This window comes from Tenrec ecaudatus, chromosome 10, assembly GCF_050624435.1.
Source record: "Tenrec ecaudatus isolate mTenEca1 chromosome 10, mTenEca1.hap1, whole genome shotgun sequence".
Classification (NCBI taxonomy): Eukaryota; Metazoa; Chordata; class Mammalia; order Afrosoricida; family Tenrecidae; genus Tenrec; species Tenrec ecaudatus.
Genome location: NC_134539.1, coordinates 61,205,164 through 61,222,028, shown reverse-complemented (window position 1 = coordinate 61,222,028; position 16,865 = coordinate 61,205,164). Strand labels below are relative to the sequence as shown.

The window sequence follows — 16,865 nt, the reverse complement described above, 5'->3', positions numbered from 1 at the left end:
CAATCAACCAAGGAAGGGCAGTAGGCTTTGCCCATGGCATAGCTCAACTTTACCTTCTTTCTTATTTGTTTGTTTTTTGCTTCCTGACTATGCACGACTCTCTTTCAGGCTCAGATCTCTGGAGAGAGTGATGGCCCCAATGAGGATCGTTTGCCTACGCCTTGGCTGCCAGGAGCCATAGGGCTGCCAACTGCAAGATGTGTAGTTAGAAACTACCAGTAACTCCACAGGAGAAAGATGAGATTTTCTACTCCCATACTTACAGTCTCAAACTCTCAGGGGCAGTTCTACCCTGTCCTATAGGGTTGCTATGTGTCAGAATTGACTCGATGGCAGTGAGGTTTTGTTTTGTTTTATTGTCAGATAATGACTTTTCTCTATTAGGTGGCTCTGGATTTTTTAAGCGTATAATTGCTTTTTTTATAAATTGTTTTATTGGGATCTCTTACAGTTCTTATAACAATCCATACATCAATTGTATCAAGCACATTTGTACATATGTGGCCATCATCATTTTCAAAACATTTTCTTTCTACCTGAGCCCTTGGTATCAGCTCCTCTTTTCCCCCTCCCATTGCTATATAGGTTTGAGATGGTTTGTAACGGGCCTTGAATGAAGTGTCAAGCTACTTCCATTTTATTCTGTGGAAAAAGTGGGAAGGACATCTCAGCCAATGTTGATGCATGCTGGAGACTGTAGGACCAAAGTCCACATGCCCTGAGTTTCCGAGCTTTGTGACCATGGATAAATTACTTAATATCTCCTGTGTGCAGAGTATTACTGCACCTCATAGTACAGTATACGATACAAATTTCAAATCTTTGTTTTACCAGGTTGGTGGGAAGATCTATTGGGATCAAGGAGGTGAAAGCACTTTGCAAAGCATGGTGCCCCAGAAAGATATTTCCTCAATTTAAGTCACTACTGATAGGAAGATAACCCTTTAGTCTAATGACAGTGTTTTCATCATATAAAGAAATACCAAATGTACACATTAATGCCAAGATGAAGTCTGATTTTAGAAGCATTAAAATGGGAAAGGGTGTGCCTTCAAATTGAGGAAATAAAGTATTGATAATTTAATGTTTCAAATAATAAAGCATGCTCACTTAGAGCCTATTATCAATTTCCCAAAACTTAGATCATGGTATTGCTTACTTAATGCTAAAAGGGCACTGAGCATAATTTAATCTTTCCTTGAAGCTTTAGAATTTCCATGAAGACAGGATCAGCAATTTTAAACTATACTTTTGGACCCTTTAGCTCAATGGTTCTCAATTCTGGTTACACATTAGCATCGACTTGGGAGCTTTTAAAAAATACTGTTGCCCAGGTCCCATTTCAGGCAAATCAAATCCGAGTCTCTCAGGGAGGAGTCTAGGCACTGGAATTTGTCAAAACTTCCCAGGTGATTCTGATACACTGCATTTGAGAACTGTTTGTCCCAACAGGGCCCTCACTCACATAGGGGTGCCCTATGTTCTCGGAGATGAGATTAATGGACACTCAGAGGCTGCCTCATGGAGGTTTCCATACATGGATAGAGGCTCAGTGTTGCCCTATCATTGGGCAACTTCTGAAGATTTTTATCACAATTGTTAATTCAGTGTGAGTTGAAGTTAGAATGACTGTTGAGAAGCTGAATTAGAGGTGACCCCAGAGAGGAGGCCACACAGCCAGTGACATGACTGTATCAGTTGCTGTGTAACAAAATGCCTCTCAAATCTAGTGGCTTCAAGCAGCAGCTGATGCTATGGGGCTGGCTGAGCATTCTCCAGGTTTCACCTGGGCTGTCTCCTGCGGTTGCAATCAACTGGCAGGTTTCTGAGGAACAAAGTGGGTCCTGCCAGGTAGCCCTCTCTCTTCCAGTGGTCTTTCATACTAGCATTCACAGCATGGTGGTCTCGGGCAAGGTTCTAGGAGGGCAAAGGTAGAAACTACAAGGTCTCCTAAGGTCTAGCCTAGGAAGTCATATAAAGTCACATGTGCCTCATTCTATTAGCCAAGACAAATCACTCGACCAGCACAGATTTGGGGGATAGGGAAATAGACACTATCTCTTGAGAGGAGGCATAACATAATCACATTTCAGATGGGAGGAAGTTGTGGTCACATTTTGCTATCTATCACACAGATGGAAGAGGATAAAGCCTAGTTGAGGGCAGGGATAGTATAAAGAAGTGGATTCATTCATTCAGCTAATTCAGGTAGTCATTGAGTTGACAAATACACCTCCTGCCAGGAGATAAACTTTAAAAGAAAATAGAAGTGTTTTGCTTTTGTAGAGATTATAATCTACAACCATGGAAGAGGCATATGATAAAGAAAATAGAGATCAATATATTACACATACAAAGGGAAACTGATAAGTTCTATGAAGAAACAGGATCAAAGAAGATATCTTTGAGAAAGTAAAATCTGAGCAGAAACCTGAATAAAAAGAGAACTGTGAGGTTAAGGGTTGGGAGGAGAATGTTCTAGTCGAGGGAACAGCAAAGGACAAAATTCCTGACGCAGGAACATGCTTCATTCATTTCAAGAATAGCAATCTTGCGATTCCAGAATAGCAAGGACAGTAAACAAAGGTGAAATGGGTGCAGGGTCACAGCTTGTAGGACATCACCATTTTAAGGATTTTGGTCTCTAGTTGAAATATGATGGAAGATGTTGTGTATTGTGGCTGATGTATAAGGTTAATCATGATCCTTTATTTCAAAATGTTCATGCTAGCTAAAAAAATTTAATCAAGATCAACTAAGAGTTTAATGTGTGAATAATAGCTGTAGCATGGGAAGCAATGCAAAGAAGTCTGCTTTTAGGTATATTTGGAAGGCAGGGCCAAGAGCATGTTAGATGTGGAAGTGTGCAAGAAAAAAGATGATTCCGGAGAAGTCCATTGCTTTGGGTTTGAGTCCTTAGGTGGATCTTGTTGCTTGCTGTTTACTGAAATGTGGACTCTTGGGAGGAAGTAGGTCAACATGGGGTGGGGTGGGAGGGTGGATGGATCAGAAGTTTGGTTTGGGATGTGTTAAGTCTCCGATACCTTTTAGAAGACGTGTTGGACTGCAAACCACAAGTTTGAACCCACCAACTCTCCTGAGGGAGAAAGATGAGGCTCTCTAATCCTGTAAAGACTTATAGCCTCAGAAATCCAAACAGGTTGCTCTGCTCCATCCTATAGGGTCACTGTAAATCAGAAGTCTCTTGATGGCAGTGGGCCTTTAAACTTATAAGTTAAGAGGCTGAGGAAGCAGTTAACCATTAAGTCTGGCATTGAGAGGGTATTTTGGGGCTTCAGGTAGAAATCTTGGTGCTTTCAGGATCCAGATGGTTATATAAAATCTCATATATAAAATATATGAGACTGGATAGGGATACAGAGGGGCACATTTGATAGTGAGGATGCCTGAAGATGGAGCCCTGGGGCATCTCAACATTTTGAGATCAGACTGAAGGGAAGATCCAGGCAAGGAGATTGAGATGGAGTGGTCAGTGAGGTGGAAAGATGAAGAAGAAGTGGTATGGAGTCCTGGAAGCTTACAATATAAGGTGTTTCCTGAAGAGGGTGGGATAGGGTGCATTAAATGCTGAGGCGTTCAATAAGCAGAGAAAGAGAGCTGGCCATTTGGATCAGGCAACATGGAATGCCCTGATGATCTTGGCAAGATGAAACAAAGCAGAGAGAAGTAGGCTGAGGAGAGAATAGGATAAAGCAGCGAAACTAGGCAGCAGCCATAGAAAATCTAGGTTCAAGTGAAAGGTGTGTGTGTGTGCTATATGAGAGAAAGTATATACTATTTATTTGTATGTTGGTAGAAACAGTTTACAAGGGAAAACATCCGAGATGCAAGAGCAAAGGGCACAGTGGCAAGAACAAAGGGGGTGTGACCCGGGCAAGATGGGGAGCAGCTGGCCTTAGGTAACATCGGGGACAGTTCGCCCATTGTGTCCATGGTGAAGGCAGAGAGCAGGGGCCCAGATACGAGTAGATTGAACGATCTGGCATTAAGAGGTTGTAGAGAGAATTAGGAGCCATTTGGAAAGTAGAACAAGGAATGAAAGCGGACACTTCATGATTTAAAGCGTCTCCCGGTGAGCATTGAGACCATCTCTTAACAACAGTCTCTCCCAACACCAACTTTACGCCAGCCCCCATGCCAGTTAGAGGGGCTCCCGGATGACTCACCGTGTCCCTGTGGACGAGAAGTTCACAGTCCAGGAAGAGAGGCAGACAACTTTACTGCTGCGTACTAATAATAAAGATGTGGGCAGAGTGCTTTGAGGACAGAGAGAAAGTGAGTAACTCTGCTTGGAAGGACCAGAGAAGGCTTCCCTGGGGTGAAATTTAAATTAGGCTTCAAAGAAGGCTCCCAACATCACCCCATCTCTAGTTAGAGAAGGAAGATTTGTTGAAGGTAGCAGGAGCCACATGTGAAAGCCATAGGGATGAGAGCGGTCCTTTTATTGTCCCACCTGTCTCTTTTCATCTGCCAACCTCTTCCCCACCCTCCATTCCAAAATTTTCATTTCTCAGGCTTCCTTAGTGCCACAGGAAATTCTTCTTTATAGAAAGTTTAATAAACTTCTGATCAACCAGTACTGAGTCATGACCAAGGTGTGCTTCACACTTAAACAAATGTCTCAGATGTTATTTTTTGCACTTGAAGAACAAGCTATTTTTAAAGAAATCCAAATTCTTTGGGACTCAGCAAGGATGATTTCTGTGACCTGTTTTTAAGAGGCGAGCTTTGGAACGGAACAGAGTGACCAGTGATGGCTGACTCAGAGGGCCTGGCAATTCCTGTCTTTAAATGTTTCAGTGAGCCAATGAGTAGTTTCACCTTACTGAGTTGCTCGTTTTATCTGGGTTATCGAGTCTTTTGGAAACTGCCAGGGCATATGAAACAACCATCCAGTAGCAGAATGAGGGAAGATGAGGGAGGGCACTACCCACTTAGAGGTGGATTAAGGTCATGGCCGTGGAGATGGACAGCAGGGATGGATTTGACAGAGGTTTATAAGGTTACATGAATAAAGGGGAAAAGACACTTCTGATGCCTCAGAATTGTCACAGTACCCATTCGTGGTAGATGTCACCTCCCTGTGTGGGTTATTAATTCCTTCCCTCCCTGTGCACGCCTGGTGCTCTGCCACTGGGTCTCTTTCTCCACTCTCTTGAAACAACTGCAGGAGTCCTGATGGCATAGTGCTTACCTGTGGGGCTGCTAACCACAAAGGTAGCCATTTGAAACCACTGTTGGCTCTGGGGCTTTCTACTCCCATAAAGAGTGACAGTCTTGGCCCCTGGCACTTACAGGGGCAGTTCTACCCTTGCCTACATGGTCACTGAGAGTTTGCATCACCTTGGTGGCTATGAGTTTGTCTTTTTTGGTTTCAAAACTGGGCTGGCCTAGGATTTCTTTGACTAATTGAATAGGATGCTGGGCCGGCCCCAGGCTTATCCTTTAAGAGATTTGACAGATACTAGGAGAAGCCTAAGACATGTGAGGAAGCTGTTTGGAGGTAACGTTTCAGTTGAGTGCCTTCACCAACAGCTGCCATCATTGTCACCGTCTTTAGGCAACAATTTCTGGCTGAGCTCTAAGAATGGAACCTCCAGTCTAAGATAATTGTATTTACCATCAAACTTTGTCACCTTGCACCAACATGAAGTTTTGGATGCAAGGCGCTATTGACATAATATATGACACTGCTGTTGTTTGCTGTCAAGTTGATTTAGACTCATAGTGAACCTCAGAGAACAAAATAGAACTGCCCCCTAGGGTACTCTAGGCTGGAACCTGTAGCCACAGACTGCCAGGTCTTTTGCCTGCAGAACGACTGGGTGGGCTCCAACTGCCAACAGTTGAGTGCTTAACTATTTTGTCACCAACACACACACTCTCTCTCTCTCTCTCTCTCTCTCTTTCTCTCTCTCTCTCTCTCTCACATTGCCATTGAGTTGATTTAGACTCATAGTCACTCTATAGCGCAGGGTAAAACTGCCTCTGTGGGTTTCTGAGACTGGAACTCTTTTTTTTGTTTGTTTGTAAATTGAGACGTTCTCCATCTCATTTTATTTATTTTATTTTTTAATCGTCTTACTAGGGGTTCATAATACAACTCTTATCACAATCCATACATACATCAATTGTGTAAATCACATCTGTACATTCATTGCCCTTATCATTCTCAAAACATTTGCTCTTCACTTAAGCCCCTGGCATCAGGTCCTCATTTCCCCCCTTCCTCCCCGCTCCCCCCGAGACTGTAACTCTTTATGGAAGTAGAAAGTGTTGTCTTTCTCCCTTTGGGCAGCTGGTGGTTTTTAACTGCTGACCTTGAGGATCGTAGCCCAGTGTATAACCACTACACCACCAGGGCTCCTTTTAAGTAATAATAATGATAATATATATAGTACTATAATATATACTATACTATATATAATATACTATAATATATAGTACTATATATTAGACAATATGTGTCTATGTAGATGAAATTTACAGTATGATTGAAATCAAAGACAGATGTTTAGAAATTTCTCTAAGAATATGTAGAGCACTGAGACATACCCATCTAGAGGTCTTTAAAAACACTGACACTCTTCTTAGTTTGGGAAGTACAGGAGCTGGGTCAGTTCCTAGGGCCTTTCCACTTGAAAGTCTAGAGAGGTGGTTCTCAATCTGTGGGTTGTGACCCTTTTCGTGGTCAAATGACACTTTCACAGGAGTCTCCCAATTCATAACAGTAGCAAAATTACAGTTACGAAGTAGCAATGAAAATAATGTTATGATTGGGGGTCACCACCACATGAGGAACTGTGTATTAGGAAAGTTGAGGTCCACTGGTCTAGAAGCTTGCTTCTACAACTGGGGAATTATGCACACCTTTGAATAATCAGTGCTTTGAGATCAAAGGGTAGTATTTACCCAAGGACAAGGTTTGAAAGGGTTAGGAAAGAAGGAGGAATGAAAATGAGAAATGTAGGGAGGCACCACATCGGGGTGAAACACTAAGGGTGTGTAACAGAGCGGCAAGGGGAGCAAAACAACAAAGTCCCTGGGGAACACCAAAAATAGACTTTGGGGCCAGGGTGTAGCACCTCATTAGACTTGACCAGAAAACACTTCTAAAGGTCAACAAACAGACCTGGAACTATTTATAAGCTTTTCTTCTTTTTGGCGTTGTTGTTTGGTTTTATTTTGTTGTTTTGTTTTGCTCTGCCTTGCTTTTGTGCTTATTATTGTCTCTGCATGTCTATCTAGATAAGATAGGTGGGATAAATAATCTGGAGGAGAAAACAATGGGACCAATGGTTCTGGGGGGACCTGGAAGAGGGGAGGTGGGGAAAGGAAGTTGGTGTTAATAAACCCAGGAACAAGGGAACAACAAGTGATCTAAAATTGATGGTGGGTGTAAGAGGCCTGGTAGTGCTTGATCAAGGGCAATGTAACCAAGAGGAATTACTGAAACCCAAATGAAGGCTGAACATGATAGTGGGACAAGAGGAAAGTAAAAGGAAATAAAGGAAAGAACTAGGAGGCAAAGGGCATTTATAGAGGTCTAAATATAGGCATGTGCATATGTAAATATATTTATATATGACAATGGGGAAAATATATATTTCTATTTAGATATAGATATTTAGAAATGGATATATTTCTATTTAGAAAGAGATATATTTCTATTCAATGGGGAAATAAATATGTGCATATATTTATAAGTTCAGTATTAATATAGTAGCAGATGGACAAAGTAGTTCCTCAATGCAAGAACACTTTGTTCTATTAAACTGGCTTTCCATGATGCTCACCTTCCTGACACAATTACTGAAGACAAAATGGGTACATAAGCAAATGTGGTAAAGAAAGCTGATGGTGCCTGGCTATCAAAATACATAGCGTCTGGGGTTTTAAAGGGTTGAAGGTAAACAAGTGGCCATCTAGCTGAGAAGCAACAAAGTCCACATGGAAAACACATACTAGCTTGTGTGATCAAGAGGTGTTAATGGGATCAGGTATTGGACATCAAAGACCTAGAACAAAAAAATCATATCAATGTGAATAAGGGGGAGTGTGGAATGGAGACCCAAAGCTCATCTGTAGACAATTGGACATCCCCTTATTCTGTATTCTGGGTCACAAGGAAGAGATGAGCCAGTCAGGGTGCAGTATAGAACTGATGAAACATATAACTTTCCTCTAGTTCTTTAATGCTTCCTCCCCCCAGCCCCCATCATGATCCCAATTCTACCTTACAAATCCAGCTAGACCAGAGTATGTACATGGGTACACATAAGAGCTGGAAACATGGAATATAGGACAGATAAACCCCTCAGGACCAATAATGGGAGTAGCATTACCAGAGTGGTAAGTGCAAGGTGGGGGAGAAAGTGGGCACCAATCACAATAATCTACGTATAACTCCCTCCCTTGCGGACGGACAACAAAAAAATGGGTGAAAGGAGACAGTGGTCAGTGTAAGACATGAAAAAAGTTTGTAAATTATCAAGGGTTCATGATGGAGGGAGGGTGGAGGAGGGGGAAAATGAACTGATACCAAGGGTTCAAGTAGAAAGAAAATGTTTTGAAAATGATGATGGCAACAAATGTACAAATATGCTTGACACAATGTATGTATGTATGTATCGTGATAAGAGCTGTATGAGCCCCCAATAAAATGATAAAAAACAACCCCAAGAAATGTAGGGAGGAAGTAGGGCTTGCTATAATTGAGAATAAACAAAAATATATGTGTGAATTATTGAATGGAAAACTGGCCTGTTCTGTAAATAATTACCCAGTTCATAATTAAAAGTTTAAAAAAATTAAAATAAAACCGAGGCAGGCTGCATAGTGTCTGAAACACCAGAGCTGAACCAAGGACTTACATTTATCAGCTCCATGGCATTTCTTTGCGCAAGTTTTGGTGCTTCTCAGAGCCTTGGTTTTCTTGTCTATAAATTAAGATAAATATTGCAATTACTTCATAGGATTCTTGTGAGGATTAAAGCATAATGCATGTTAAGTACTCAATATACTGCCTGGCACGTAATAAGTGCGTAATAAATGTTGGCTGTTAGTATAATCGCCACCAGGGCTAGGTGGTTATATGCCAGAAACTCTAGTCTAGAGTCACAGCACAACTGGATTAAACAAGGAACATCTTTCTGGAGTGTGAATTTCAAAGTGCAGTGGCAAGAAAACAGGCCTTGAATTTTTCTCTTGATAAGAAATAATTAAAATCATTATGTTCATGTTAAAACAAACATGGGAATGAAATGTAAAATTTGCATGGATTTTAGAGATAAAACGTGACATTTCAAAGAAATGTTATTCTGGAGGCAGAGTGGTTTTGGCCTCATGCCTGGGGCCCCAGAGGCCTGTCTTATTTATTGTCTCCCGCCGAGTTTCAGCAGAAGACTTGGGCCATTTTGGGTCTTGAGTTGATGGAAGTATCAGGAATTCTCACAGAAATCCTATGAGAAGTGAGCTTCCTGACCAAGAATCTCTGTATTCTTATTGATTCCTTGCATGCTAAATTGTTTGGGGTTTATGAAATGAGGAGCCCAATCCAACCCAACCCAAGGCTATAGAGATTTCAACTCATATAGACTCTATAGGGCAGAGTAGAACTGCTCCTTAGGGTTTCCGAGACTATAAATCTTTATGGGAATAGATGGCTTCATCTTTCTCCTGTGCTGGCCTTGAATTTTGTGGGTAACAGTCTGGTGCTTAAGGGCAGCACTACCAGGGCTCCTGAACTAAGGGCAATGGGAAAATGTGTTGGGTATTCACTCAACAAATATTTATTAAGTGATTACTATATGCCTGGAATTATTCTAAGGGATACTGACAGACCAAAACTAGTTGATTCTGACTCACAAGAACGCCATGTATATTAGAATAAAACTGTGTTTCATAGCATTTTTAATGGCCAATATTTTAGAAATAGATCACCAGGCCTTTCTTCTGAGACACCTTTAGGTAGACTGTATCACCACCCTTTGGGTTAGCATACTCTAAGGGATACAGAGATGATCAAATCAATTATACATCCTTACTCCATGAAAAGGGGAGTCTTGGTGGTCTCCTGGTTACATGTTGGCTAACTGAAAGATCGGCAGTTCAAAACCACTAGCCGCTCTGAGGGTGGAAGACAGGGTTTTCTACTCCCATAAAGAGTTACAGCCTAAAAAAAAAAAAAGAGTTACAGTCTCATAAACCCATAGGGACAGTTTTACTCTGTCCCATAGGGTTGCTATGAGTTGGCATTGACTCAATGGCAGTGAATTCCATGAAACATATTGTCTATTGATCATTCAATAGTTACCATGATCCTAATAAAGGAAGTGAAATAGGGGATAATGAGGAGGGTGAATGGGTTTAGGATTTAGTAGAAAATTTTGGCATTACGGACTCTGGGAGTTGCATGTGAGGCATCAAAATTGAGATCTGGAGTAAGCAGTTGAATACAAATCAACAGTCACTCAAGGTTCACATCAGTGGGGGCACTTAGACAACTGTAGTGGAGTTTGGGTCGCCATAATGACATTTATTGGAGGGAAGTCAGGGATGCTACTTTTCCTCTACTTCATGGACTGTATTGCATGACTTTGAATGTCATTTACGTAGGTGAAAATTCTGCATATAATTGTCTGAGGCAAGCAACAGACCTCATTTTTCATATAAACACAAAGCACCCTTTAGCATGCTTTTAATATTCCAGGGAGGAAAATATTATGCAAAGTGAATGAAGATTGTACCTTATTTTGTTTAGACTCTACCAGGAGGTATTCAACATTTTAGAAAATCATGTCAGTAATAGCAATGCTGCTCATGTTAGTTGAGTCTCCAGTACAACACACGTATGTATGTCTGCGGGCACTTGACATTGTTGAGTTTTGGGTCAGTGTTTCTCAGATTTAAAAGTGTATGTGAATCACCTGGGAATCTTGTTTCCTTTTGTGTGCATGCGTTTGTTTTTAAAGGATGGACAAGAGTGTTTGGCATCCAGGCACAGGGAAAGGAACTGTTTTTTGTTGAGAGGAGGCAGTTTTTGTTTTGTTTTTATAAAAGGAGGGGGGAAGGAGGAGAGAATTGCTTGAGATGCAGGGCAATTTAAAAACATGATGGCAGAAGGCTGAGTATGTCACATGTCTCTTGTCCTGTCCCTCCCTTTCCACAGAACTAGCCACCTAATCGGTTTCCTCTTAGAGAGGTGACCTACAGTTGGGAGAAGGGTGCAGAAATGAAGAGCTGAAGAAACCAGATCAACTCTCTACCTACCAGGCCAAGTGCTTTGGAAAATAATATACATGTTCGTTATGGTTACAGTCACTACACTGTTACTCTGCTCTAGGGCAACACTGACAAATAGAATGGTCTGTAATGATGCAAGGGCTCTAGATCAATGCCATTACAATAGCCAGTTACATGTGGCTGCTGAGTCTGACTGAGAAACTGGATTTCAGATCTGATTTAAATATAAATATAAATAGCCACATGATGAGTGACTATGGCTTTGGATAGCACAGCTATATATGTCTTCTACCTCTGCCTCAGTTCGGTTCTTTAAAGACGAGCACGCTCTATAAAGTGCAGGTCTGGGACCAAGAGCAGTGGGTTGGGAGACTACCATATATACTCGAGTATAAGCTGACCGAGGCACTTAATTTAACCACAAAAACTGCATTAAAAAATGTGCTGAAAAACTCAGCTTATATTCAAGTATACATATTACCTTCAGTTGTGCCAGTTTCTGGATGGTGACATTGGGCAATTCACTTCCACTCTGTGGGCTTGAGAGAGTCAAAAGAGCTAAGGCTGAGAAAGCACTGGGAACTAAGGACTATACACTGCTTCCCCAGGGAAGCCAACTCACTACTTTTTCTAGACACCTTTCCGCTCCTGTGGGAGTTGTCTGCTTCTTTGTGAGCTACTTAATATTATTTGCTTAATTTGTTTCTCTCTTACTAGCCTCCACCCCCAACAGAGCAAAGCAGTGTAGCCTCTGCTCAGTTTTGTATCTCCAAGGGGCTGTTATCAGGAAGGACCACTCCCTGGAGAAGGACACCATGTTTGGTAGTGGGTCAATGAAAAAGAGGAAGGTCCTTGTGTTAGTCTGGGTAGACTAGAGAAACAAAACCAGGGAGACTTATATGTATATGAGAGAACTTTATATCAAAGAACTTTATATCAAAGAAAATATCCCAGCCTAGTTCAGATCAAGTCCGTAAGTCCAATATTAGCCCATATGTCCGATATCAATCTATAAACTCCTTTTCAGGCTCATGCAACACATCAATGATGCCGAATGCAGGAAGATCACAGGACAGTGCCAGGTGGAAAGTCTTGGAGATTCAGAGGCAGTGGAAGCATCTCAATGTTGGCAGGGGTCTCCACGTGGCTCCTCCAGCTCCAGGACTCTAGGGTAGCTCCATGTGTCTAGTCAGCAGGAATGTCTAGCAGGGAGAAAGTGTTTCTGGTCTCCAGTGAGCTATTTAACTCCTTTGAGCCTCCAAATGAGGTCATCAAGCTGTGACCTGATTGACAGGCTAGACCCATCTCTTCGCAAGTTAACAGGAGATTATGTAATTGCCACAGCCCTTAATGAGATAGACTGACATAGGCTGCAACAATGGGCTCAAACACAGCAGTGTTTGTGAGGATGACACAGGCCCAGGGCTATTTCATTTTGTTGTACATAGGGTTGCTATGAGTCAGAATTGGCTTGATAGCACTTTAACAACAACAGGAATTAGCAGAGGGCATGGCACATAGTAGGTCCTCCATCAGTATTAATGCAGTGAGTGGACGAAACCATAGACACTGTTATTCTGAGATGTGAGTTGTTAGCTCAAGAGTTTAAGGCTTTACAGCACCTCTTATCGTCTCCTGTTCATAAAAGTGGAAATACTGGAAATACCAAACATAGGGGTTTGGTCTAAAGAAATGATTTTTAAAAGGAAACATTATGTAGAAGAGTATTTGATAACACACAAAAATGTTTTTATTTTAAGTGCAAACAATCAAAACAGAAGGTATCCTATATTTTGTAAAAAAGCATATATTATCTGTATACAAAAATGTGGAACAACTAAATATTAACTGATTCTTTTCACTGGGTGAGATTAGGAAGGAAAACTTTTTTTTAACCTCAAAAGTAATCTATTAACAATATATCAAATATATCTAGAAAAATAATAAATATATAAGACAGAAAGTAAATTAGAGGTTGTTTGTGGCTGAGGGTGGGAATGGGGATTAACTGTAATTGGGCATGAGAAAATTTATGGAGGGATGAAAATATACAAAAGTTGATTTGCGGTGATGGTTGTACCAGTTAGTAAAGTTATTAAATATCATTGTAGACTTGAAATGGGTGAATTTTATGTAAAACATACACCAATAAATTTGTTAACATGTAATATAAATAAACCAAACTTACTGCTATCGAGTTGATGCCAACTCAAAGCGATTCTATAGGACGGGGTAGAATTGCTCCTGTGGGTTTCAGAGACTGTAACTATTTATGGGAATGGCAAGCCTCCTCTTTCTCCTGCGGAACTGATCATCATTTGGAACAGCTGACCTTGAGGTTAGCAGCCCAACATGGAACCACTACACCATCAGAGCTCGTGTATACATAAAAATGCAGAATTATTTAAATCTCCTAACCCTAAACCCAGAGGCAGATCAACCAAAAAGCAGGGTAAGCACCGGCTACTTTGTGTTTATTTTCTTACCTGTAGTGAACAATTTCACAATGGATTCGCCACGTTTTAATGGTAATTCATTCCTGGTTTGAAGGAGGAAGATAGCATGTGGTGAAACTGGCAAGGTGTTTCTGGAAGTTTAAAGCCAGATCACTCAGGCTTTCTAAGACATGTTAGAGTCACTTTATCCTATGACTTAAGGAGAGTTATTAAAAGACGTAAGGCTGGCACGTTAGAAGGAAGAGTGGCGGCCCTAAGGAGGCTGTAGTCTTCTTTAAGCTCTTGGAATCTCTTTGCCATGGTACTAGAGTCAGGTTGTTTCTTCCCAGAGTGGGAACTTGGTTAGGACAAGGCTCTGGACTCATTCGCCTGTATAGCTCTCGTTACAGCAGGTGCTTAATAGGTGCTCTCCTCTGAATGAAAGAATGGATCTACCTCTATTCATTTCCTCCCCAACTTGCTGAGTACCAAGAAGTTGCCAGCTAGCAAATCTGTAAAATATACAGCAAGCTTTCATTTCCTCCGCAGCATCACCCCTGGCACGGTGCCGTAGGTGTTCTGAGAAAGTCTGACGCAACCATATGGAACTAGGAGAGATCCTGACCCCAAACTCAACCTCAGAAGGTTCATTAGGGGTAGTTTAGAGGTGGGGTAAAGAGAAGTGGTTGCTGATTAAGCTGCAACTTTTGTTCAGTGCTTGCTATGTGCCAGGAAAGTTCACACTTACGGTTTTATTTCATTTCCCAACAGATGCCGAAGTCAGAATCATTGACCCAGGTTTGCTGACTAGATGACGAAGACGCAGAGTGGTTTGGTAATTCGGTCAAGGTCACACAGCTGGCAACGATAGTGAGCGTGAATGCTGGGGATCCGAACCATATAATAAAGACCCACTGTTTTCTCTTTCCACTGCCGGGAGAGGCATTGCTGCGCCTACTCTGTTTCCGTAGCCACTGGTGTAGGGGAGGACCACGCAGGGGGACCCACAGGGACACGGGACCCCGGAGTGCCGGCTGGCTACGGCGGCCAGGAGCAGCTCCCAGGTCCGGGAGTTACGAAGTTTGCGGTGATTTCACTCTCCTCCCAACGCAGCTCGTCCTAGCTTCGCGGAAGTAACGCCGTTAGCGCAGCGGAGCTCAGGTGCTGCAGCGGGAGGGGGCCGGCGAGGAGAGGAAAGCGGGGACGCAGCTTACGTAAGCAGCCGCTCGCAGGTGCATGTAGCCGCCGCCAGCGTGTACACACACCCTGCGCGCTCCCAGGTGCGCAGTTGGCGCAGGCGGCGGCGCAGTTCGGCGGCAACGGCGGACGCTGGCCGGTGCTCTCAGGTGCGGCAGAGCGCGCTTGGAGGAGGCGCGCGGCGAGGGAGGGGGCGGGCTTTCCGTTCCCCGGCAGCGCGGGGCCCGCCCCCTGGACCAGCCAATGGGCGCGCTCGGCGATGTCACGTGCTAGCCGCCGCCGCCGAAGCGAAGACCGGAGCCGCGAGCGCCACCAGGGCAGCAGCCGCCGCAGCCGCCGCCGCTGGACTGAGGAACCGGAGACGCTAGCGGACGAGGTGGCGGCGGCGGCGGAGCGGGAGCGGGGTCCGGGCGCGGGCAGAGCGCGGCGGCGCGGGTAGGCTGCGACGGTGGGGCAGGGGCCTGCGCGGCGGGCCGTTCCGGGCGGGCGGCGGTTAAGGCGGCGGTTGAGGCGGTTGGCGGAGCCGGCCCGGGCCCCGCATTGTTTGTTGTGCGTCCCTAGCAGCGGCGGCCGAGGCGGGGAGCGAGGCGCAATCCCGGTTCCCGCGGCTCCAGCATTGTGGCCGCCGCCTCGGCGGAGCTCGAGCCTCTTCGGGCCAGGGCGGCGGGCAGCCTTTCTCACCTTCGGGGTGGGGCGGGGGGGACAGGGTCCCGGCCCAGAGCAAAGGGAGGGCGTGGGCTGCGCGGTGGAACGGGCGCCGGGCGGTCTGGGTCGCACGGAGGTCGAGGGGCTCAGGGCAGGTGTTGGAGGACATTGGGGGCAGGTGCTGGTGGAGAGAATTTGGGGGGCCGCCAGAGGGTGTGGGTATTTTTTGGGTGGGGGTGAGAATAGAGGGTGGAGGAATTCGGCCCTCTGGAGGGCGGGGGCCTTGGGGCAGGTGTGTGTGGGGGCCCTGGGTGCTAGGGTGGGTGCCGGAGGGATGGAGGACATTCTGGCGGGTGGAGGGGGTGGTGTGTGGGGAGGTTAGGGCGGAGACGGCGTGGGGGGGCTTTGGGGAGGGAAGATGCGAGTGTGATGGGAGAGAGGGGAAGACTGGGGACTCTGGAGAGTAATGGTCGGAGAGCATGTCCCAGCTGGGGCTGCGTGTGCGGACCCGAGAGTCGGAGCAGATATTATTAGGAAGGCCACCGGCCGTGTGTGAAGGGAAAAGATGGAGGAGGGTGTCCGAGGAGAGCGAAATGTGGCAGGGTGAGCGTGAACAGGCCAGCGAGGGAAGCAGGGTGTTTAGGTGTCTGTACAGTGGTGTGTTCAGGCAGGAGATGTTTGTAAGGGTGGGCCCCGAGGCTTCAGGAGACAAGACACGTGAGGGGTGTGAGAGTCTGGCTAGAAGCTGTGTAGAGGAAGACACACGGGCCATGTCAGGGGCTAAGGACAGGTGTGGTGGTGATACCTGGGGAGATGAGCTTGGAGAGAGAAGTGCTGGGGCAAGGGCCGAGTTTGAGGGCTTTGAGAGAGAAGATGGGGACAGAAAGGGGAATGCCTGGGTATGAGGTGTGTGGGCATTGAGTGAGTAGAGAAGAGGGGTGGGGACATGTTCATGCAGAAGTAATGAGGGAGATAGGGAGCACCAAGAGAGGGAACTTTGGAGGACATTGAAGGGGAAGAGGGCTGAACGTGTGTGCCCGGAGGAAGATGTTTTTGGAATGGCAAGTGAGATGTGCGGACAGATGAGTGTTTCTGGGGCAGGAAATGTGGAGGGAATCTGAGGAGAAAGAAGAAAGAGGGAGATAGCTGTGTGTGTAGGGAAATCAGAGGGACTGATGGGAGATGGGTTGGAAGGGAAGGTGTATAGGTTTGGAGGGTGAATGTGGAGGGAGGGAAGCACTAGTGGGCCCTTGATTTTGTGATAAAAGGAGGATGTATATTTGAGTAGAAAATGCAGAATACTGCAAAGTACTCCTAGCGGGG

The 16,865-nt window shown here is 44.6% G+C and overlaps 1 protein-coding gene across 2 annotated transcripts in view; it reads left to right on the top strand.

Moving 5' to 3' along the window:
• Nucleotides 1–15,181: 15,181 nt before the first annotated feature.
• STRBP (spermatid perinuclear RNA binding protein) overlaps nt 15,182–16,865 on the top strand; it is a 160,257-nt gene continuing 158,573 nt past the window's right edge. For both annotated transcript variants that reach the window (XM_075560466.1, XM_075560464.1), the window contains exon 1: nt 15,182–15,332. The gene's annotated coding sequence lies outside the window, so the exon portion shown is untranslated. The remainder of the gene's footprint in view (nt 15,333–16,865) is intronic.